The 21,669-nt window shown below is 42.7% G+C and overlaps 1 protein-coding gene across 1 annotated transcript in view; it reads right to left on the bottom strand.

Annotated features, from left to right (window-relative positions):
• The window catches only part of MPP7 (MAGUK p55 scaffold protein 7), a 161,123-nt gene extending 151,786 nt beyond the window's left edge, over positions 1-9,337 (bottom strand). The window contains exon 1 of the mRNA XM_086742142.1: positions 9,206-9,337. The gene's annotated coding sequence lies outside the window, so the exon portion shown is untranslated. The remainder of the gene's footprint in view (positions 1-9,205) is intronic.
• Positions 9,338-21,669: the final 12,332 nt, after the last annotated feature.

The raw sequence follows: 21,669 nt of genomic DNA, 5'->3' as shown, positions 1-21,669 counted from the left end.
ACTTAAATGAATACTTTGCTGTTCCTATTGTCTGTTAGTGTCAGACTGTACTCATGTGCACGCCATATTTTGGTTCTGGGAATCTGGAGATACTCCATTCACATAATCAAGAAGGTGTTTCTTCTTCCTGAAGTACCACTACCATCTCAACCGACCAGCTTGAAAACATACGATGTACCTGCTGGCACCACACGCCATTCTGAAGACTTTTACCTGGATGACAGCAGACTTATTTTAATAAGCTCCAGTGTTCTGTGTCTATTGAACTGATACACACTTTTAAAATATTAATGCTATATCCAAGCCAGATGAAGGCATTACAGAAGATAGAATAAGCGATTTAATAAAGTGGGATGTTTAATTCCCTGATGCAAGCTAGTAGCATGTAAGATGGTGAGTTCAGTACTTGGATAAAGCAACCAGAATGCCTCTTGTTTTCTTTCAAATTTAATTGCTATTACCCATAGGAAGACAAAACCACTAGCTGGAACTCATTAAACTCTGTGATAAAGTTGAAAGTCTAAGGAGTAAAATGTAAATTCAACATGAACGAAGTGGCATTTACTCACCTGTCATCACTGATTAGACTTGTCCACCTACACAACAAAGTTGCAGAATTAAACATCATGTTACAGCTGCTGTCTGCCTCTACTCATAGAGTAGTAAAAAGAGTATTTAACTAAAACCTATCTTTCCACAGGATGTTTTAATTCTGAACAATTCAAAAAAAGAAAATCTAATACTACTTTTAGTTTGCTGAGCCAGAAGTGAACCACTAGTAAAGAGTTACCGGGTTGAGACTACCTGTCTTCACATTACAGATGTTGGGTATTATGTTTCTCTGTACTTTTTTCAGTCAGTTAAGGTGATACTAACCAACCAGTAATGATTTGGGTCACACTCCACTATCTCTTCTCTAAATATGAAAAGTAGCATCTTGCAAAGCTTCTGAAGTCTCCTTGGTATTCTATAACTTTACAATTAGTGGATCAGTCAGGTCCCAATGTGAGAAAAGGCTACTGGCTTCGCAAACCTTTTCTAACAGGTATCACCTAAGTTTTTTGTGCTGTATGGAATGTGCAGGTCTGTTTCTTTCCAAAATTAAAATATTAATGTCTGCACATTACTTTTTAAATCAAATATCTAAAAAAAAAAAAAAAAGTTTTACAACTCTGCTACAATATCCTTCTCTACCTAAAATATTTAAACTCTTCTTCCACAGCCATGTCAGCCACAGATTCTTCATTTCAGCCTAATTTCTACATTTGTTTCTGTTCCTATTCTCAACTGGTTTTTTTTTCCTTTTGAAATGAAGGTATTTAACAGTCTTCATTTATAACTGTGAATAAGTTCAGTAAAAAGCCCTAATAAGAATGAATATTAATTATCTTTATTAAGTAAAAAAATGCATACGTATCATGAAAGCAGGAGTTAAAATAATTAATATTGAATACAGTACATAGTGTTAGAAAACAGTTTTCATAGCTTCTAGGAAACAAAAGCTGTTTACAGCTGGCACAATAAAGTTTTCAACTTTTTTCCAATTGTCAAACTGTTCCCTTGACTCCCATTTCCTCCAGTAATGGCCTTACAAATCCTTCCCTTTGTGGCACCCACAGCAGAACTTTCCAGATGTAATTGCCCAGGAAGACATTTTCCTCCACTGAAATCTGCTATTTCCAGTCATAATTTCTCCTTCTGTCTGGGTGCTAGCATGCCCAACATCCACTAAAAGTAGTTCTCTTCCAGCAGAAATTAATAGAGGGGAAACTACGACAGTTTTCAATCATCCACATTTGCTAGCTGTAACCATGGTTCTAAACAAAAGACATCCGTCTTTTCTACACTCCTTCCAAAAATGTGTTTGCCGGATGACTGACAGCCTCAGTACTCAGCTGCTGCACGTTATTTTTGCTCTCCACTTTAACCATCAAGATTTCTTGAAGCTGGATATGTCTTCCCTGAGAAGCACCCAGGGCATCTCACCTGACCTGTTCCAGGTCTCAGGGTCCAGGCACATGACTCTCACAGCAGTCAGATGAGGGACCAAAGGCACCACTCAGCACTTACCTCAAAGCATGCCATTCACAGTTTTATCCCCTGAGGTTTGTTTGCCATTTTGATACCCTTGCTCAGACTGGTTGTGGCAGCTGGAAGGTGGTCCAAGTCGCTGTCTGTGTCATATTTCAAACACAACAAGCTTTCGAAGCAGGGAGCCATGCACTGCAGCTCTACTGGGGCGTTTTAAGACTTCCTGGGCTACAGTACTTGTAGCTTCTTCTTAATACAAGACAAAATTTCTAGCACATCTAATTGTGATGTTATTAAAGTAACAGATTTGGATCTCTGGAGAAGTAACCAATCTCTGAGTAAGAAACCCACAGCAGCTCTGTGGTACAGACTGGATGTTCCTCTCCCCATGGGAAAGTAAATGCTATAGAACTGAAGCTCTTGGGTCTGAAGTTACAGGTTACCTATGCATGTACTGGAGGTAAACAGACTTCCTGAAGCTGTTAACCTTGGAGACTGGGCAGCAAAGGGATCCTTTCGGGGTCTCTAGGATCTACAGATGGCAAGAGAGCTGCAGTGAAGGCAGGACAGGGTGTGCCCTGGGCAGGCAGCTAACAAAGGGCTGCTGTTTGTCCTGGTGGGAGCAGCAGTAACTGTGCCTTGGGCTGGTGGGAGGGAGAGCATTAGGGGAGGAGCAAGGATTTGTACATGAGGTACAGAGTAGAGATTTCACATCCTTGTTAGACTTCAGCCTCTATTCACCTCAACAAGGGATCAAGCTGCTCATTCTGAAGTTGGCTTTGGTCACTTCTCCAGCACTGCTAGTCTCAAAATGATGTGGCTTCAGCACTCCCCCTTCCACTTGCACATTTCATTTACAATGCAATCATAACACAAGAGTTAACTGTGTTCACAGTTTCCCAAATGACCCAGATTACAATGACATAATTAACTGCTCATGAACAGCTATTCATTGAAAACCTCTATCACACTATCTGTTAAGCCACTAAAACCCTTCATTATTGTATGCCAAACCTCTGAGAAGAAATTTAAGACTGTTTCTTTAGATCACTTCTCTTTTTGCAACTCTTCTGGACTGTCATAGAAAACCTTGCTTTTTTATCAGCTGGACTTGTAAGGTGTTTTCTAAAAAAAAAAACCCCTCTCCATCTGCCAGCTGAAGCTTCTGATTTGGCCACATGTAATGTGTGAAATAATTATCATCCACTCTTTTTTTATATAATTAGCAACATCAAGTCCATTTCTTTAGATAGCATTCATGGCATATTGTCTGTGAAACAGCAGCTCTGCATTTCCTAGCTGAAATTATATTGTTCCTTTTGGAACAGCTTCATTTGCAAAAGCCAGGCTCCATCCACCAAATGATACATTATGAATGCAATAAAGATTTTTCTATGCTCTTTATATAAATGGATATGTACACTTCTAAGTTCTGAGACATAATGAGTAGCTCTGAAATAGTTTTACTCTATGCTTAAACTTGTTACATAATTTGTAGTCAGTCATTATTAAATGTTGCCTGTATTAGCAACACACTTTCCTATTTTTTCAAAACTTACACCATCATATAAAATGAAATAACATAAGAAAATTTAGTCATTCTTGACTCAAAAAACAGAAGCTGTCTTTACAAGACAAAAAAGTACCATACAATTAAGAATATTTAGACCACATATTGGTACAACCGTGTTTCACAGCTTTATTTATTAACACTAAGCATAACAAAATTGTTCTTGATCTCTCATACTAAACCACGCACTGTTCAGGACCACAGAAAAACAACAGCCTAGTTCACATCAGACGACTGTGGACAGAAGAGTAATCAAAGTAATCCTACCTGGATGACTGTCTTTACTTCAACAAGCACTTAAGATATGCATTTCCCAGACTGTGGAGCTGAGAATCTATGGAGCCTGAAGGCAAAAAAAAGGCTAATGGTAATATGACATTGTTTCTAGTCCATGTTGGAAATACTATGTATTTTCATTGTTTTTTTTCTAAATGTTAGGAGCATAAGTTTAAAGTAGTTAACTTCCCAACAACTGTTTCTCTACGACATCTTGCAGAAATAACAAAAGTCAGAAGAGACTTGTGAAGCCGGGGTGAAGTGAGGGGGGCGAGATGATTTCAAATTGCGAATTTGTTCTGCCTCCATGCCTGTCCTAGACAAATTGATCTTAAAGCAGTAACTAAGCAAAATAATTATTTCAAAATGGTTCAAAATGGGTACAAGTAAACTTTATCTGCCTTATAAAACTTCACAGACATATAATCACATTTTATACATTAATAACATGCAAGTGCTGGTAAAAAAAACTTTACATGTAAGCCTTCCCCCACAGCACTTAATGGGTCCATATTAAAAACCCTTTAAGCACTTGTGACCTCATGCTTGTAGTAAAGTTGCTCATTTCTTTGCTTCATGATAGCTAATCACTCAGCAATAACCTCAAAACCATCACCAGCTGTGCACACTGACATTCAGCAAATGCCTTTTTCAACACTTCACCTGCCATTATGCACCATCCACTCCTCCTACAAACAGAGCACACCTGATGTCGCCTCTCGGCAACGAACTGCAGGAGCAGAAATGGAGCAGCAGACCACAGAACGCTCGCCGGAAACAGAACCACTGCAACCCTGTTATGTGTATGGCAAGCATCTAACAGTCAAAACAGGGCAGAAAACATCAAGATGGGCCTATTCTTTTGGTGTCTTATGTCACCATCTCTTCCGCACACTGCAAAGTACCATGTCTGCATCTCCAGTTTCATAGTTCTATACTATAGTCTGTAGTTGCAGTTCATGGATTGGTTCAATGATTATCTTTAAACAGTGATGTCACTGAGGATGTAAACAACGAGCTCATCTCAGGAGCTTTTGCTTGCAGGCTTATTACATCACTCACTGCACTGCACATGGTTCAAGAACTAGGAAAGCTTAAATTTTTGCTCTTTAAAACTAGCAAACAACTGCCAAGGTTGATTTTTTAAAAATTCTATTAAAATATTATTTTATTAAAATATGACACACTATGTAAGAAGGTACTGTCTAGGGTGGATTTTAACTTGATTTGTTATTTCATATAAGTAACACAAGAATGACAATAGTGGGATCACATTAGCCTTCACAGCTGAATCGAAAAGCGACAAAAACCAAGATGTTGGCCACAGTAACGAGATGTGATCCCAAGAGATTACATCTACTGAAATCCTTTTACATTAGCAGCTCGTCTTTTCTCTAGAGCTAACAACTGGGAGATAAGGCTGATTCTACCCATGATTCATACTGTCAATCGATAAACCATTTTCAGGACAAAATCTGGAGTCTTGAAAATTAGTCTGCTTAACGCCACTGCTTAAGAACACACAGAATTTGTTAGCCTTCCAAAGTAGGGGGGAAAATTCAAGTTGTATTCTTTGGTAGCTAAGCATAAGAAAAAAATCCAGATATTCAAGAACACGGAAGTTTTGTGCATCTTCAGACATGCGCTATTTTTGCTTTCTGCTGGAATCCCCCTAAATGCAAGACTGCTAGCTGAAATAAAGAACACGTCAATGTATCTCTATCATTTATCACTGTCTTTGGAAACTCACTTCTCAGAAAACTTTACCGAATACCTCATGGTAACGCTCAAAGTAGTTCTGCAAAAATATGCAAACGCGGAGTCAGAGCTGTTCTCAGGCCTGCCACGCAGCCAGCACAACATAGGACACAGCTAGTGGACTAAACTGTCATGGGATGTTAAGGGTACTGCACGGTAAAAGTTAGTTGAAGTGTATTAGGTAACGCTTGTTCCCCGTCTCTCTACTTCTGTAATAAAGGGCAAAGCACTGTACTAGGTAAGTACGGTATCACTTGTGAGGTAAACACCCACAATCCACTTAAAGTAGATACAAATGATTTCTGCTATATTATTTTATCTCTAAGACTAAAATTAGGAAAGGATGAGTTAATATGAGGATGAGTTAATAACAGGCTGAAAGAATTGGGGCTGTTCAGTCTGGAGAAGAGAAGGCTCCAAGGAGACCTTACAGTGTTCTTCCTATACCTAAAGGGGCCCTACAGGAAAGATGCGGAGAAACTCTTTATCAGGGCCTGTTGTGACAGGATGAGGGGTAATGGTTTTAAAATAAGAAGTGGCAGATCCGTACTTGATATAAGGAAAAATTTTTTTACAATGAGGGTGGTGAAGCACTGGGACAGGTTGCCCAGAGAGGTGGTGGATGCCCCATCCCTGGAAACATTCAAGGCCAGGTTGGACAGGGCTCTGAGCAACCTGATCTGGTTGAAGGTGTCCCTGCTCCTTGCAGGGCCTTTAAAGGTCCCTTTCAACCTAAACTATTCTATAATTCTAGCAATAGAATTAAAAATTATAATATAATTATTACTTCTACTAATATACTAATTAATGTGCTGTACATAATATTGATATACTGCAATAATAATTAATATACTGCATCTTTTCCTTAATTAACAATAAACACTAGCAACCAGGATGAAAACTTTTCAGGAGATGGGGTCAGGAAGAGTATAAACACCACAGACTGGGATTAAACTGCATTAGCACAACTATGTGGGAAGCTTTCATGACTCCTACACATAATTCACGTAGTTCTAGATGGTGAAACTTGCTTAACTCACAGCAACAACTTTCCAAAGGACACTCTAGAAGACAACTAACAGACACTTTGCTAGCAGCAAGACCGGATTTTTTTTTCTGCTTTTAATTATTATCATAGCAAGTTCTACTGCAAACCCGAACACAGAGGAACCAGTTTAGAGGGAAGATGCTACTGAACTACTTTTTATAGTTCCCTTCTGCTCCCTTCCATATGCTAGAGATAAATAAAAGGCTCACAGGTGCCCAAGTGCTTGCCACATAAAAAGGAGAAATTCAGCACAGGAAAGCAGAACTAGGGCTGGAGTTTCAGTGAAAGGCAACGTTGCAACATCTTAAGAACAGATGGGAGTTACAGCAGATTCCAACAACAACGTCTTCATGAGAAGCACAGTACTCCCACAAGGCACTCAGGAAAGGACTGGAAGTTGCCACTTAGAAAGTTGCCACTTAGGAAACATACTTGTGACCATTTCCTATCAGGAGTTCGAATAAACGTTAACAAAATTGCAAATAAGCATCAAAAGTAATAGTACATTCATTAGCCTGCTTTCTCTGCACCTGGTATCGACTTTCATACTGTACTTTTAAAAACTTACAGCTCTGACATCTGCCTAATTTAAAATTTAAATTCCAAATGGCATGCTACTACACAGAAAACATTTTATTACAAACACAAAAATCCGGTCAATCCACAAAATGCCATACTAGCTCAGGTTCAAGGTCCATCTGACACAGTATCCTGTCTCTAAAAAGGACTGCTAGTGGATGCCTAAAGAAGAAAAGAAGAACAGAGTAAACACACAGCAGCCCTTCCTTGATGTACTCTGCCAGTTGACAGCAATCCACAGCTCTGGGACTTCCTCTGTCTGCCTTTTAAGTGTACAAATGTAAATATAAACTCATTCTCATTAAAGTCCAAAGCTATTCTGAGTCTGAGATAATTTAAATCAACTTTTCACTGTTTAAGTTACCGCTTTACTTTTTTTCATTCTGATGAATAAACAGGCACAGTTGAAATTGAGTCTCATTAATTTGTTCCCTAGCTCTATGAGATTAAATCCCGAAACCTAAATTAACTGTTGCTTTAAGACAGCTTTTAGAAGCTATATGCAATCACTCATTCTGAATACAAAAAAAAATTTACTCAATCCAAACAGTGATATCTAGCAAAATCCTAATGTTAATTCTACGTGAGATTAGAGATTTGATAATCAACATCAGTTAGAGCAAACAATCCTTCTAGTATGTGAATAAGCTAGTCATAAATTAAGTGAGACCTTTCTGTAAATATGGCCAAGACATAAATGTCCCTCTATAAAAAGGGACCTGAAGGATGGTTATACCTCATACCAAAATTCTAATTACTGTATTTTAAAATTAACACCTACAAAAGACAAGTTTAACAAAAAGCACACCTTGTTAAAATGGGGCTCTTGATCCAAGTAAGATTAAAAGAAGAATTCTAAACCTGATCCCAAAAATCTAACTATAAAAACCAAACGCTGAATGCAAGCATTGAGGATCACCATGAGGTCTAAAGACGCTGGTCACCACTGTCCAGACTATTCAGTCTTCTTCATAAGGAAGAACTCCAAAAATCACTGAAAGCTATTGCCCCTGAAGTTACTCTACAGTTTGTTTAGAGGGAGGGAAAGGCAAAAATGTGATGAGCTGTTAAGAAATCAAGTCAAAGAAAATTTAAGAAATCAAATCAAAGAAAAAGCTATGGAAATGCAGAAAGGTGGTTTGTTACAAATATAGATCAAATAAAATGGAATTCAGAGGTGAAAGCACAAAAGCAGCATGCAGAGGCATCCACGGCTCTTCGGGGCTCTCACATCAAACATCCTCATGCACGTTCTTCACATGCAACATGCTGAATTAATAACGCTGTTTATTGCTAAACACAGATTAAGCTCAGGCATTAACAGAATCAGCAAGGAGATGTTTTCACAGGTGGATTAAGTTACTCTCGGCCAATTCATAAAAACACCTCACGGTACCGATAACCTACACATTAAAGTTTACCGGTCCCCCGAGCCCGGCAGCGCAGCCCGATGTCACTTAATGGTTCAGCCGCATCCATCGCTGCCCATAAACCGGCTTCCCTAAGCCCTCCCCGCAGCCCGGCGGGTTTTAAACGCCAGGCACGGACTGAGCTCCCGTCCCCCCGCCCGCTCACCCCCCGGGCGCGCGGCAGCCCCGGGCCTCCGGACCGAGACCTCCCCTCGTGGCAGCGCGACGAGAACCCCCCCGCGGGGCGCGCCCGCCGCCCGTGCGCCTCGCACACGCCCGGGGGGCTCACCCGGGGGCCATCTTGGAACCGGGGCCCCGCGCAGGGGGTACGGACCCCCCTCCACCCCCAGGGCCGAGCCCTCACAGCCCGGCGCCGGCCACATCCCCTCACTCGCCAGCCGATCACCCCCCCAGCCGCCACAGCGCAACCCCGCCGCGCCCCTCGGAGCCCCCCGCCCCGACCTTAGCCCCGGGGGAATGCGAGAACCCCCCACCCGCCTCACCCCGAGGGTGCCGCGGGACTGCGGCTCCTACCTGTGGCCGGGCCTCCCGGGTAGCGGCGGGCGCACCCCTGTCTCCCTCTACCCGCGGAGCCGCTCTCCCCTACTCCCCATCGCCGCCGCCGCCGCCGCGCTGGGCCGGGCCGGGCGCGCCGGGCCCCTCCCACCGGGGCGGGGCTGCGCGGAACCCAACGGCCGCTCGCCAGGCCCGACCCCGGCCCCCCTCCCGCCGTACACAGACACACGCCAAGCGAAGGCTGGGGCTCTATTGGCTGGAGGAAGGAGGACCGCGCAAAGCGGAGCGCCGATTGGCCGCGGGGGAAGGCGGCGGCCCGCCCCGCGGGGGTCGCGTGACGCCAGGTGGCTGGGGGCTCGGCGGGAGCGCGCTCGGGCAGTTCCCCCGCAGTGGGTGGGGGGCTGCCGGGTTTCTCCTGTGCCTGTTCGCAGCTCGGCGTGGGGAGTTTCGGCTGGAGCAGGGGGAGGTGGCCGTCACGGAAGCGGAGCGGAGGAGACGTGCCGGTTCCCGCTGTGGTGCGTCCCGCAGCAGCGGTGTGCCGTGCTGCCCCACGCGTGGCTCACCTGTGGCGCGGGCCCTCCCCGGCCCCCGCTGCAGGGCGCCGTGTTGCTCCACAGAGCCCCGGGGGACCGCAGGAGCCTTCGGGGGGGGGGGGGGGGGGGGCGATCCAGCGCTTGGGTTTTGCCTTGGAGAGCTCCGCAGCCGTGCGCGGGGAGAAGGCGGTTTTGTGCGGTTCACGGGGGGGTGAGCCCGGGAGGGAGCCGGGGCAGAGGAGCAGGGCGAGTAGGGCCGAGAGAGGGAGAGGGCGAGGGCTTGGCAGCTGGCAAGGGCAGTGGTGCCTTCACCAAAGAGCAGGCGGCAGTCCTGTCTGTGCCTGAAAGGATGAGGCTTTACTCCTTCAGTTATATTTTCAATATAATAAAATACACCAAGGATTCTTCCAGTCTTTTCCCAGTGAAGGAATACACTGGTGTTACAAACACGTGTGTTCGCAACAGCAGTGCTGTCTAACGCCCAGAAAAACCAGCGTTGAGTGCACTGGGCAGCCACTTTGCAGAAGTGCAACCCTAGCCTACACCAGGCTGTACTGGTACATTTAGTTCTTGCCTGATCTCAAAATAATGTATCGCAGGTGGTTTTGGACAACTTTAATTCTGACGTACTTAGTCGAGCTTTTCTGCATTGTCTTCAAGTAGCATTTCAAGTGAAGTGTTTAATTGTGATGAAAATTAATTGAGATACATCAACAGTTCCAGACGACTGTTAGTTTTTCAGAATTTCCTCTCATTTCTTGGGGCAGGTCTTTTATTACTAGACACATATAGTTGTGTAGTGTATAATGCAAATAATCTCATTCAGCCTCCTCTGACATTTGGTTCTGTTCAACTTAAAATTACATTTTTTTGGCACACTACAGGATTACATGGTTTCATTATGTTGTCAATAATTTTTGGTTTAGATCAGCAAATCATTAACAATTACTTCCTTCTTATCCATATCTTCAAAGACTTGGGATGTGAGCCTTCCTTTTGCAATCCATCAGCAGCTGAAAGGAAACCAGTTGAACATATGTTGTTAGTTTAGGAATAAATTATTCTCAAAGACAGTAGAGTAATTACAATGCCCAGAGGTGCTAGACACCTCAAAATGTAGCCCAGTTTCTGGATGAATACATATTTTTTGTCTTTTTTGATATCACATTTTAAATATTCATCTTGCTTTTCTTTTGAATAAATATTTCACAAGACTTTTTTAAAAAGCCAAGCTAATAATTTCCTTCTTTTTATGCTGAGTACCACCCAAGTACTTTTTCATATCTTAAGACTTAACCTCATTTGGAAAATTAATTAAAAAAAAAAAAAAAACAGTTCTGAGTTTCATATGCAAACTTTTAGTTGAAGTCATGCTATTGGATGAGAAACTTAAATTCCCCAGAATGAAAGTGCTGACAGACACTAAGCAACAAAACTCCAAAATAAGGGTTCTGGCCAGAAAGATGAATTGCCATTGTACCCATCCAAGCATTACCCTTCTTTTCCTTTTGTAGGGTTTGGCAAGAACAAGTTGAGCCCTCCATCGGTTCTGAACAAGGGCATGTTATCCACAAACCTGAAACAAAGGAGCTCGTGTAAGATGCACATTCCCATGTAATAGCAAACAAGATGAAGCTAAGGAGAGAGGGAAGAGCTTTCCACAGGTCAGTGCTTTTTCCAAATCCAAGGGAGGCAACCATCTCCAGAGGACATTCTCAGCATGACTTTAGTTAAGATCTAAGCATCCCAATGCCATTAAATCAGTCCAAGTCTGAAAGTAAGAGCCAGTCCAGCAAAACAGAGGTGGTTAAATTTAGGCAGGTTAGATGCTCATTTTCCTTTGATTTCTTCCTAGGAGTTTCTCTAAAAGGGACAGGAAGAAATAGGACACTTGAGCTTTTGTGACACACTAGTCCCCAAAACAACTTAGATGTGACTGATATGGCTGGGGAATTTTCTTCTGTTTTGCTGGCAAGGTTGGAAATCTGCAAAAGCAGCATCCTACATCTCTCTGAGCGGAATGCAGCAGTAGAAAGACATCTCAGGTGGTATCACGTCTGCAGGCCCACAGAAATCTTCCTGGTCACCTCTAAAGATCCGGTCAATCCACAAGGTGTTGACACCTCTCTTTCCAGTTGCTAAGCTGTTGTTGCAAGACAGCTAAAACATATTAAATACTTTCCTAAAATTATTTTTCCATGCAGGCAATTGCTGTATCTGGCACAAAGATGATACATGATCATTAATGGGAAGTGAAATGGAGCCAGTTTCTCTACAAAAATGTGGCCAGCCCTATGGAACAATTTGAAAACTTCTGCTTTAAATATGTTTAGTTGTGTGTGTGTAGAGACTGCTTTGGTGTTCTTCACCTCCTGACACTGACACTTTTGCTGTACATAGCTGAATTTCTTGCATAATTTAACAGAGCCATCTCAAGTGTCTCCCACTCTGTTGAGAGCATTGTGTTCTTTTCTGGATTTTGGCACACAGCTTGTATCACATTACATTTACAGAAGAGTTTACCAGACTTGCTTATTTAGAAAATTTCCTAGAGAATGGGGATTTTTTTTCCCAAACACATATATTTGAATGGCTCCCAAAGTATTTATGGCAGCTTCCTCCAGTCAGGTTTTTTATTTCCTTGATTTTAGTCTGACACAAGTATAATCAATATTGTTAATTTTTCTATCTCAAATTCCAGCATTGTTGCTGCAAGTGAAATAAAGAGTCATAGGCATCTTTTTTTTTTTTTTTTTTTTTTTCTGGTGTGTTCTAAATGCTTGCTGGGTTTTTTGTGTTACTGTTTCATCTTCATAGTATTCCAGCAGACAGGCTTGTGGCTAGCACGAAGGACTGGCTGAACGGAACTGGAACCAGCCAAAAATCCATTTCAGTCATTGCAAACTGAGGATACTGGAAAATATGTTAAAATATATTCATTTATTTGAAGCATATTTATTTTTTTCTCACTTTTTCCTATTATAATTGAAAAACCTTGTGAAATTTGTTGTTTAGCAAAACTGAATTATGTCTAGGTACAGTAAATGAATTTTGAAAATTATTTTATTGAAAGAACATGCACATTCATGTGTAGACTTTATTTGCCTGTAGTATGCAATCTATTACTACAGATGCAACCTGTAGTAAAATCCTAGTTTGTTAAAGCAAAGGAGTGCTCAAGAGACTTCAGCTTTCTGACATCTGTCAGACATCTGTCGTGTTTGTGTAGGGGACACGGAGCTTGAACACATTAATATGCATAAATACTAAAATATGTTAAACATTATTTTTCATTAGTTTCTGTTGTTTTCCTGAAGAGACAGGGCTTATGATATTTTGATGTTAGTGAGCAATCTGTCTGTGAGTCCTCCCTAGCAATTTCTGGATTTTTGTTGCTGCATTTTAGGTAATTTTAACTTTCTTCGTTCATTATATTTATAAAAATCTCAAAATACATCAGATTTTTTCCCTTCAACTTGTAAACTTTTGCTGTCTCTACAGTTCTCAGTATTTTTCTGTAGGCCATCTTTACGATTTTCTGGTATATGAGAATTTCTCCTCAGGATCCAGCTATCGTAAAGGTACATACATGATGTAGACAGGCACCTTCTCAGTGAGCTTGCCATGGCTGGTTTTGCTGTGCATAAGCTATTTTGAATATTCATACAGTTTTTATAAATAACCAAGCTCAATTCTATCCCTTCAGCAAATATATCTTGTTCTTCTTGCTCAGTTTTACAGTTTTCCTTACTACAAACCACATTGATAACCCTTCTGCCATTCGTATTACCAACTTCTCACTTACAAAGTAGAAACTAAATAAAATCGATTGAGTAGAAATACAACAATTTGTCTCATAACAATTTACCAGTTAGATTGATATTTCAAATTCTATTTGACTTTGAATTCTTTCCTGGATGTCTTCCTCATGACCTTGCTTCCAAACTGTATCAGACAAGCTGTTCTGTAGTTTTTATGCTCTTTCATCCAATTTCATGCTACTGATATGCATATATAAACTTACCCGATCATCAGGCTACAGTGCAATTTGCTGAACTTTGTAATACATTCATTGATGCTCTTCCATTCAACTTCAGAAGTTCTGTTGGAGCCTTCTCTGACTTGGAGTCTTCCTGTTCTGACAAGTTAATTATATTAATTACAAATGCTATTTCAGATTTAAATGGTGGCGGTTCTCCAATTCATATAATTCAGTAGTTTTTCATACAAGTCCTCATCGTATAATCAGCATCTGACTATCCCTTGTTTTCCTTACTAGAATCTCACGCATTAACAATTCATTAATTCTGGTTTGCAGTTAAAACACTGCCATTATTGACACACAGAAATGAAACAGAGTTTTGCTGCTACCCCCTGATCCCTGGCACACCTACTGATATCTTCTTTAATCTTGTTTTAATGGTTTGGATTTGCTTAATTAAGCCACCTACCACCACCAAATTGCACTAAACCAAAAGCGGACATGTTCTGCTTCAAACCTTCATACTTCTTAATATTCATATTATATTTTAATACAGTGCTTGGAGAGGAAGAAAACACATGCAGTTGAAACTAAGAACAAAAAATGAGTGTTTACAATACTTCTAATACTTCTGTTCAATATCTTTGTCAGCAACATGGACAGTGGGATAGAGTGCACCCTCAGCAAGTTTGCCGATGACACCAAGCTGTGTGGTGCCGTCGACACGCTGGAAGGGAGGGATGCCATCCAGAGGGACCTTGACAGGCTGGAGAGGTGGGCCCGTGCCAACCTCATGAAGTTCAACCAGGCCAAGTGCAAGGTCCTGCACCTGGGTCGTGGCAATCCCAGGCACAAATACAGGCTGGGCGGAGAATGGATTGAGAGCAGCCCTGCCAAGAAGGACTTGGGAGTGCTGGTGGACGAGAAGCTCAACATGAGCAGGCAATGTGCCCTTGCGGCCCAGAAGGCCAATGGTATCCTGGGCTGCATCAAGAGGAGTGTGGCCAGCAGGTGGAGGGAGGTGATTCTCCTCCTCTACTCTGCCCTGGTGAGACCCCACCTGGAGTACTGTGTCCAGTTCTGGAGCCCCCAGCATAAGAAGGACATGGACCAGCTGGAGAGGATCCAGAGGAGGGCCACAAAGATGATCAGAGGGCTGGAGCACCTCTCCTATGAGGACAGGCTGAGAGAGTTGGGGCTGTTCAGCCTGGAGAAGAGGAGGCTCCGGGGAGACCTGATAGCGGTCTTCCCGTACCTCAAGGGGGCCTCCAAGAAAGATGGGGAGAGGCTGTTCAGTAGGGCCTGTTGTGATCGGACGAGGGGTAATGGTTTTAAAATAGAGGGGGGTAGATTTAGATTGGATATTAGAAAAATTTTTTTTACACTGAGGGTGGTAGAACACTGGAACAGGTTGCTGAGAGAGGTGGTTGTTGCCCCATCCCTGGAAACGTTCAAGGCCAGGCTGGATGAGGCTCTGAGGCAACCTGATCTGGTTGGAGATGTCCCTGCTCCTTGCAGGGGGGTTGGACTAGATGACCTTTGAAGGTCCCTTCCAACTCTAACCATTCTATGATTCTAAACAAAGGTGTACTTCTAAACAAAGAGTTAAATGCTGATGTTGAAGTTTCTCGTAAAACAACGTCAGGATTTATGAAAGAATTAAAAACATAATCAATGCAAAGTTTAGGATGTATCATTCCTAATTAGGCTTCCATTTTATTTGCTGGACTCCTGGGAGGGTGAATTATTTGCATCGCGTGATAGTTTAAATGTCACTGCTTTCTTTGTCCTTCCTGACAGTTACAGAAAACTACTATTATTCATGAATTTGGATTTGGCTGCAAGGCAAGATTGTGCTGTTTTGTGAGTGCAATCCTGCATGTGCATTTTAGTCTTCCACTCGCAGACTAAGGAGAGCTCTGATGCTCAGAGATCATCAGAAGCTAGGGAGAGTGATTCACCAGTCACACGTGTGTTTTTGAATGGCAGACAAAAAAAAGTATGAAGAAGAATAGAATTTGGTTGGATAAGAAGCTATCATTTCATTTTAATTTTCTATCTGGTTGCCCGATCTCATTTCCCTACATTTTCTCCCCTAAACCCTGTCTTAATCCCCTCTTGCAGCCGGGAGGCAGAGTGCAGAACACCTGTGCAAACCGGAGGTAAAGCGATGAGCACAACCCGCTGCTCCTTTCCCTTTGGGCAGCACGTGCTATAGAATGGAAAACAGGCCACCATTTGGTATTATCTGAAGTTATCATAACGTACAGCTGACAGTACTGAGTGTAACCCTTAGGGAATGCATTACTGAAGAGGCAGCTGCTCAGGTACAGACACGACACCAAGATTAACAGGAAATACACAACTATAGTCTCACAAAAGAGCATCATCTAATAAAGCAGAAGGAGATGTGTTTTTTCACAACATAAAGTTTTTGGCATAAACTTGTGGCATGTTGTGATTATAAAACTTCTCTAATAAATCAGTGATACCATGCTAACAGGAAAATGGGGTAACTGATGCTGAGTGCCTCTGGCAAACAGTCTGTTACGGAGGAAAGAGCTTTGGAGCTGACCAGGCCCTCCCCATACACAGATTGTATGGCTGCAAATTGGGGAATATAGAACTGGGGAGATGGTCCGAAACAGGCAAAAGTTAACAGCCCTGTGGAATGTCTGCATACTTAAAGTTACAGCAGCCATAATGGCTGAGGTGCACCACCAGCAGTTGTGTATTTAGTGAGTAGTAGGATCTTTCTAGGCTGAAAAATGAGCGCCTATTACTGATAAGATGCTCATTATCAGTCCAGCTGTTATCAGTCATTATTAAACATTCTTGTTCTCTATCAGATTGTTAAACTAATGTTTACTAGGATTGTCTGACAAAAACTGAGAGCCATGTACTCCTCCAGATATCAGGAAAGACACTAGAAATTAATATAAATTTTCCTCCAGGACGTAGAAAGATCTACACCTTCCTCTTATGCCTAGCAAGGTGTGGTTAAGCCTGCCCTTAATATCAGAATTGCACCCAGCTATGTTGCACTTACTCTTTACCAAAAGGCCACAACAGCACAAGGTTTAGAGCTTTCTGATATGTACTAGGTGCCTTGGCATCTGTGCTCCTTCATTGCATCTGGATGGCTCAAGCACAGGTAAATGCCTTGCGGGCAGCAGTGTGATAGTCTCAGATTTACATCTTCCTAAGTACAAGCAGAGGTGCTTTGAGCTTAGGCTGCAGCAGAGCTCGTGTCTAGGAAGGAGTGGATCATAGGTATCTTCTGCATAAATCCACTGGCAAACCTGTTCTTCCTTCCTGGGTGAAGCAGTCATTGCTTCTCAGGCTTCCCAGAACTCCTCTGCTGGGCACAAGCTCCTACCAGGGAAAGGTGACAGACTCAACAGGACTGAGAGCCACTCAGGATCATTAGAAATAGTGACCATAAGTCTGATTGGAGCTGGTGAAAGCCATCCTCCTCCCTCATGCTCCTCTCCTGCCAGCTTTGGAGAGGGCTGAATTAGGAGCTCTACCCTTCTGCAACTGGAAGATCAGTGCCTTCTTGACTGAGGGAAGGGCAAGTGGCTGCAACTCAGAGCTGTCATTTTGTGTGTGAGTGGTAGCTCTTTCCAAGTCCATGGTTTTACCTCTCTAGACTGGATAATGCACTGTCGTTCTTTGGTTTCTATTTTTGGTTAGCTCATCCAGGGTGAATTGTAAGCAGGCTGGCTGTGCTTGCTGCCTGCCAGCAGAAGCCAGCCAATCTAGTGCAAAATCTCATTATCAGTCTTTTATTTTCAACACACTTAAACTGTAGTACCGTTCAGGTCTGCCAAAAGTGCTGTTCTGTCTCTACAGAGGAATGGTCTTTTCCACCTGGAGAGTACTTTTATCTGCATTTTGCTCTTTTTTGTGCATATATGTGCAGATATAAGGGAGGGGTGGGAGGAAGGAGCAGCTCCCCTAAGAGACAACATCCATTTCTCTCCTTAAGCTGGAAACCTATTTAAATCTGCTTGCTGGGAATCAGCGCTTCAGCTGATTCCCAACACAGGCACAAGGTAGGGTGAGCAGCTCTGCCAAGTTTTTAAAGAGCCCATACAGCCTGATACACAGGGTTTGACATTTCCGACCCAAGGCTCAGCTTTCAGCTGTTTGTGCTGGGCTACACTAATTCAGGCTGGAAAAGTCTATACTGATTTTTTGCATCATGTGGGTGTTTTTCTTGCCTGGAGAAAACATCAAGCAAAGTGTTTAGTCATTTCTGAAATTAAATGTAGGAAGGCTCTATCATTTTCCAATAGTAAAATTAATTGAACTTTTGATGGAGAAAGTTTGCTTTGAGATTGAGCAAGGGAAGCCTTTGTTGGATGCTTTTCACTGCACCAAAGATTCAACTGCACCTCTCATTCAACCAAATTTTAGAGCATTTTAAATCTCAGTTTACGTAGAAGCTTGCTACTGCTTAAGGGTTAAGACTGTCCCAGAGCAAGCTTATGCCTCTCACAGTTACAGTCCTGTTGTTTGTGCATCATTCCCACAGTTCAAATAAGGCTCTCCAGCCCCTCTCGGCTCCTGGCCTGGGCGTGCACTCTCCCTACAAAGCCACTACACATCCTGCAGCCCAGGGTTACGCGATGGAGACAGAATTTCCCAGTAATGGTTGTTTCCAGCTGCTACATGCTGAGCCGGAGCCAAGCAACGAATGAAGAGCAGGGACACTTTCCTGCACTTTCAGTGACCTCTCTGCTGGCATCTAGGCAATGTGAAGGAAGAAGCGATCTGATTCAGAGGCAGACAGAGCAAGAGCCAGATCTAAGGCCTTGCTGTGGAGAACCAGCAGGCTGTACTGGAAGTAGGAACATATGGGATGCAAACTGGGACTTGCAGAGAAGGCAGATATCCAGAACTGGCAGGACAGGAATACTGTTTTGAAGCCACCAAAAGAAAAGACAGCTGTTAGACAGTGAAGATCCAGAGAAAGGATATCAGGATTGTAGACCAAAGGGGTGGTAGAGGTGAATGTGGGATGGAGGAAATGAATTGCTGAAGAAACTGGGGCACTAGTTAAAGAAACTGATAGAGAAGTTGGGGTGGAGCAGGAAGGTGTACTGAGAATGCAACACCAGGGAAGATACTGGCTCTAGAAAGCAGTGAATGGGGGTAGCGCTGGCGAGTGGGCAGCGTGAGCAGTCCCAGATGGGAGACAGCCAGGAAAAACAGTCAGGAGGGAATTCAAATTACCTGGGCAAGGAGATGGGGAGCATAGGCTCAGATGGGACTTTGAACACAAGAGATTGTTTTTAATGAACATCAATGAACAAAACAAATAAGGCAACAGTTGCAACAAAACAAAAACCAGCTGAATTATCTTCTTGTTGTCCAAGGCCTGTAAGCATTGACTCTGAGAAAAGAAGAGGGAGCCCAGGACATGAGTAACTGCCCAGCCTGAACACAGGATCCACCCTCACACTACTCACACGCTGAACTGGCTGCTGCACCTCCTCCGGGCACTGTCAGACTGCACAGGGGACTGTGTCATGCCCGCTCGACCGGCTCTAGCAGGGACGTGGGAGCCCATGATGAGAAGGTTTGCTGATGACAAGAGTTCCTGGAAGTGGCGTTCTTGCTGGCACAGCAAGATGATGAAGTCACCTGCTACGTGTGCATCTTTTTCTAGGGTGGATCCTCTAGATCTTTTAGTGTGATTTTTACTTGCTCTCCGTTTGCCACAACTTCTTGGTCAGGCTGTTGGCTGTGTTTTGATGCCAGATATCAGGTGGAGACATTTTGGCTGTCTCAGGTAACAATATGGCTTTTATTGATTTTAATCTACCAAAAACAATAATAACAAGATAAAGATGGTGAAATCTGCTGCAGATGAAATGTGTCACGGGCCACAGCACTCATCAAATGAGTAGCAGATAATGATTATTATACTTAGCGCTGCCTTCTTGGTAGACTCTTGTGCTTATTTTGGAAATAGTTCGTGATCTTCCTCCTCTGACCAATGCGTATGGCCGTGACTTTGAGTGCTCAAGCTAGGCTGATCCTCTTACTCTGGATTGTGTTTAACAAAAACTCCAGCTGTCTCTAAGTTTTATATGTGCACAAGATTGTTAACCCACACAGCCTTTGGCATACATGATGCTGGTCTTCATTTCTCTCTGCAGCGCCATGTCACCATTTGGGTTGAGCCAGTCTATTGTCGTTTAAGATCAACCAGGAACCATCAGCATTTAAGAATTTCTTGTATGTGGTGTTTTATAGACCATGAACGAATACGTTCAATAAGGCTGGTGCTAGCCAGCTAGTGATTCCAGTGGGAATCACTCTTCTGGAGCTCCAGGCATGGGTTTGTGGCCCACAGCCCTGGGGGTAAAAGTGAAAACTTTTACCGCAGAGTAACACCTCAGTTGCCATTGATACTCCTTGAGGAAGGATGGCTGAAAGCTTGACGAGTGGACTAGTATGTCAGATAGTACTCTGAGCTGAAGCCAGCTACACTTTTTCTCTTGACAGTCCTTTTTAACATACTTAGCAAATGTGATCGTGTTGATGTTTCATTCTGGCAGGAAATCTCACAAAATGTCACTCATGAGACCTTACCAGGGCGTGCCAGGGACGCTGCCTGTCCTGCCAGGAGAGCCAGCTCCAGGTGCGGGTGGCTGCAGCTCAGGAGAGTGCTGGGCAGTGCTGTTGAAGTGGCACCTTTGTCTCTGTAGCTTTTTGCCATATCGTGGGAATCCAGCCCTGCAGCATCAGATGGATGGGGAGATGGACAGACAATGCTAATGTTTCTTTTCCGCTTTCTGTAGCAAGTACAGCATTACATTGTCAAACCTGCATATTAAGCTAGATTAAAATTATCCCCTAATTTCAGTTTATGATTCTTAAGATTATTTTTGCTGGTAGCACCTAGTGCTATATATTGCCTTGTATGTTCAAAACACAGTCCCTGCATATCTCAGCTACAACTGAGTGTGTCTGCAAATCAGATCCTAGCTTATCGAGTCAGCACCCAAAATGAGAGATATGAAATGAAAGACTAACACAATAAAAACCCCTCTGCAGGAACTCTCTAGCAGAAGCAGAGCAGACTCCAGTCCTCCAGGGACAGTGTTCTGCTATCTTAATTGTAAAGCAATCCCGTTTCTTCATACAGTCCCCTGTGTCATTCGCTGTAATTTTCCAGTTTCAGCAACAATGGGAACAAGGGTCTGGCAGACATCAGATGCTTTTAGTTCAGAAACTGATTTATACCCACAACAGGACTGAAAATCAATGTTCTAAGTAAAAACTATGCTAAAAGTTAAAATTACAAAATTAGCTTGGCCAAGTTTTAATGATTGTGCAACATTAATATTGTTTGAATGTATTTTTTTTCTGAATATAGATCCATTTATGCACTCTACCTGTTTGTCAGCTCACGTTCTTTCTTGTCTCAGGGGGTTGAGAAAAAATTACAGGAGATGATAGGAAAACCAGGAAAGTTAATTTGGACTAGTCCGTGCAGGCAGCTGGAACATGCCAGCATTACCACTTCACTCCCATTTAGAATAGCAAAGCCCAAAAGGAGGGATTAAAGGACAATTTCACAAAGAAACTCCTGGAAGCAGCTATGTTGGGATAAGTGTAAGACTGTATGTATGCTGTTTTATAAGCAAGGTTATAGTCCCTCTGTATAAGGCTTCTGCTCTAGTAAAATATTATTTGGTTTTATAAAAAAATATTTGGAAGATAGACTTAAAGTAAGTTGACTAGACTTTTCTTCAACTTAATAGTTCACATGTAATTCTTGAAATGCCAGATCTGATCTGGCAGCAAATAATGTGGTGGTTTCTATCACTAAACAGCCCAGAGAGGGAGATGTGGAACCATCTGGTTCCAGGTTGCTTAAGCTGTACATGTGACAGCACTTTGCATGCAGTGTCACTGTGTGCAGATGTATGTTCTGCCTAAGGTACTAT

This window comes from Chlamydotis macqueenii, chromosome 2, assembly GCF_036417535.1.
Source record: "Chlamydotis macqueenii isolate bChlMac1 chromosome 2, bChlMac1.mat, whole genome shotgun sequence".
In the NCBI taxonomy this organism is placed as follows: domain Eukaryota; kingdom Metazoa; phylum Chordata; class Aves; order Otidiformes; family Otididae; genus Chlamydotis; species Chlamydotis macqueenii.
Note: the sequence above shows the minus strand (reverse complement) of the source record. Positions and strands in the feature narration are given on the sequence as shown.